The 3,668-nt window shown below is 46.2% G+C and overlaps 1 long non-coding RNA gene across 1 annotated transcript in view; it reads right to left on the bottom strand.

The window, feature by feature from the left end:
- Positions 1 to 3,668, bottom strand: part of LOC112551168 — a 25,734-nt gene that overhangs the window by 21,943 nt on the left and 123 nt on the right. The gene's annotated exons all lie outside the window — the stretch shown is intronic.

The raw sequence follows: 3,668 nt of genomic DNA, 5'->3' as shown, positions 1-3,668 counted from the left end.
GAGAAGGTGTGTGTTGTATATAAGAAATTATAGTATTTGTTTTATTTGGAAATACAAGCTAGTAGGAGTAGACAAGCAATTGTAACAGGAACATGCAGTTGCTGATGTTACTACAAACATCCAATGGTTTTCTACATTTTTTTACCCTACGGTCTCTCCCTGGGGGGGTTTACTCTAACCCCTTCCCACTGCCACCCCTGCCGTCTCATTCCATGCACCCTACTGTGCCTATTTAACCCTATACATCACTTGTTCCTTTCCTTTTTCTATTTAAACCACATTTCCCCTCAACCACTTGCTATCATTAAAAGGCCAGTAGGGGGAAAAAAAAAAAAGATGGAACCAACAGTACAAGTCCCCACTGTTTATTCTGCTTCCATTACATTCCTTTCCCATGGTAACTTTCCCCCTCCCCTCTCTTTCCCCTTCCACCCTCCCCCATGCCTATTTTGACTGTATGCTGTTAAGGGCAGATACCTCTTACTATAAATGTATAGGGCTATCCAGCATAGTGGAGTCTGATGGCATTTCAGGATCTGAAGTGCAACAACCACCACCACAACAATAAATACTACCACTTGTATATGGGTACGAAGCCCAAAGCTCTCTCAAAAGCAGAACAAACCCCAAAAAACTTAACATGTCCTACACTTCATGAATTCTTCAGGCTATTAAGCGTGGTTCTACAAAAGGCTTTGGGACAAACAGAAGCATCCAGAATTTTAATTCTCTTTGCATATTCACACACTTAATTTTAAGTTCACCAGTGACTTTTCTTTGGCCCCAAAAGCATGAACACTTATTAACATACATGCAAGTAGCCTCATTACATGGTCCTGCTGCAGTGAATGTACCTGCTCTCATTTAACCTTGGAAGATAAAAAGTCCTGGGTCTGGCTAACACGTGGATGAATGATCACCTTATAATCCTAGGCACCACAGATACAAGCTGAGTCATGGTTTAACACTTGGCAAATACTAGACCTTTGAAATCAATGGCAAGTGACTGTGGCAAGATTTCATTCAGCCCCAATGCTGCTGCTGCTGAAATGACTGACAGGAATAAAAAGAAAGTAGTCCCTGGTGCCTGAAGTGAAACAGGCATATGCATTTGCAAGATTGGGACTGGTAGTATTTTCTTTTCCTACAATGGAAAGTTACATGAACTTTCCATTGTAGCAAAAGACAAATTGTTCGCATCTTCAATTAAAAATTCTTTACAATACCCTACAATCATTTAGTTACGTTCCTTATTAAGCTTAAGTATTTTAACTATTCACACCTCTCTACCTGCATCCCCCAAAAGTCAATAAAATGGCTAACTTTCAGCCATGCATTTAATTTACTACAGCCAGAATGTGCCAAATTCCTTCCCAGTTTGGTCTAGTTGCGTTTTGCAATAAAAACAACTATTTAAGAGGTATATAGTAATTAAAGTAGGTCCTGAGTTGGACTGGGTCTACTTTTATCCAACTCAGAGCCTACATTTATCTCCCATATGACTAGTTCCATTGGCTTCAACAAGAAGATTCAAGAGAAACAGGCAAGCAGGATTTACTCCAAACATGTTTAAAAATTGTCATATACCCAGTGACAAGTCCAAGGGTTATACAAGTTTATTCCTGAATTGTAAGATATTCTCTTTGAGTGGATTCTTAATATCACTTCAGAGACAGGGCTATAAAGCCTAGCTTGAAGTGTCATTTACTTCGCTGTCAGGATCCAGAGGCTTCTTGGCCCAGCACAGTACTGGTATGTCTCCTTGCCTGACAGAAGGCCCATTATAGCATCAAAGGGATGCACAGAATCATCCTTAGGGGTATGCAGGGCCCGGGACATATCAGACTGTGCAGGGCCCAGGGTGGGGAAGAGGTGGTGAGCTGCCAGAACTGGCAAAGCGAGTGGGGGGGTGGCAGCGAGTGTTTGGAGCCAGCAGAGCCAGGAATGTGGGGGGTGGTAAGTGGCCGGAGCTGGTAGTGTTCAGCAGCAGCGGTGCGTGACGGGGCCTATGACACTGACAGCAGAGCTTCCCAAAGCACGGGGCCCAGGGCAGTCATCCCGATTCGTCCCCCAAGGGACCGCCCTGGGGATGCAACATCACTCTTGTTCCACAAGTTGCTATACCATATGGACCCTAGCCCATCTCCTTCTCTCCATCAGGGGCCACAGACAACAGGAATGGCAGGACCTTTCCTAGAAAAAGATAGAAGGAAGAAGCTAATCTGCCTACAAGACACCACACTCAGTAGCGTTCACACTCCTCCTTCCAGATTTGCTCCAGCTAACCCAACAAGTTTTGGAAGCACTTCTACTTGTGTGACAAATGTCAAGAGAAATCATTACATGACAAGAAATATACACTATGGCCCTGGGTGAAACAGCTTATACCATATACAAACAGTTAGCAAATCCCTCACACCGTCTCTCCTCCCTCACCTGATCCTTCTCAGACCAAGATGATCCAAAAATTAACGCGCAAAGCTTTGCCATTAGTAACACAAAAGATAAGGACTAAGAGACATGTCCCAAGAAAATTAACTCCCACAAAATGTATGCACAAAAAGTAGTACAAAAAGTTAATTCACTTAGGCAAGGCTTTTTAAATAAGGGATAGAAGAGAGGACAAAGACCATGCCTTGGTTTAACACCGCCCTACGTACATTAACTCTTGCCTGGGAAGAAGTGACAAGGTTGCACAGCAAGACCTAGGGCTTGAACATGCAGAGACAGATAAGGTAAACCCCTGCAACACCAGAAAACACCTTCATTCTGGTGCAAGGTAACTGGGATGTGGAAAAAAGAGTCGAGTCAAAATGCACTTGTGTAAATCATGCTTGCATAGGGCTCTCCTGCCTGCATTTGCCCTGCGGCAGCTGCTCACTATAGCCGAGCAAGTCTCAAAAACTGGTGTCAGGGAGCATCGCAGCCCGTCGGCTCGTAGCACCGGCTCTCAACCTTCTTAGAGAGCTCCAAGGCAGCCCTCAGGCACTGCCAGCTCCTGGTGCTCACTTAGAATCACAGAAGTAGGACCCCTATCCAAACCCCACTATACAACAGGTTTTCCTGGCCATGGAGGAAGAGCCGTTCCGCTGTTGCCTGGGCCACCTTGAGATCCTTACAAGACTGCCGCACAGTCATAGTGCCATTGGGCACCCAAACATGATTTGCAAGGCAAACCCAGAGATTTCCACTAGGGATCCAGCGGGTCCAAACCATGCTACCCAGCTCAGGGGAAAGGGTCTTTCCCAGCTCTCGGCAACACCAGACCAGCTCCGGAATGGTCCAAGTGGGCAAAATGTAGGCTTGCAACGCTCTTGAAACTCTTGGATCAGAGATGATACCTTATAAAAAAATACCCCAAGTCACAGACCTCAGGCTGGAAGTGACCACCACAGGTTGTCTAGCACAACCTCATCTGAGGCAGGATCAGCCCTATGCCAACCGTCCCATACAGCCAGGGTGAATCGGTTTCATTTTTATTTTTTTTATTTTTTTTGCCCCCACCCAACAGTCCCAGCGTCCCTCAAACCCTGCACACAACCATCCCCTCACCTCTACCTAAGCCCGCCCTCACCCCTGCCACGGGGCAGACCCAGCTTCTAGAGTTCCGGGTCAGAGCCAGGGCACACAGCAGGCGCCTGGCTGCCCCGGGGCTGCGCCGGGCGGCG

Source organism: Alligator sinensis, unplaced genomic scaffold (genome assembly GCF_000455745.1).
Source record: "Alligator sinensis unplaced genomic scaffold, ASM45574v1 scaffold266_1, whole genome shotgun sequence".
Taxonomy (NCBI): domain Eukaryota; kingdom Metazoa; phylum Chordata; order Crocodylia; family Alligatoridae; genus Alligator; species Alligator sinensis.
This window is presented reverse-complemented; position numbering and strand designations above follow the sequence as displayed.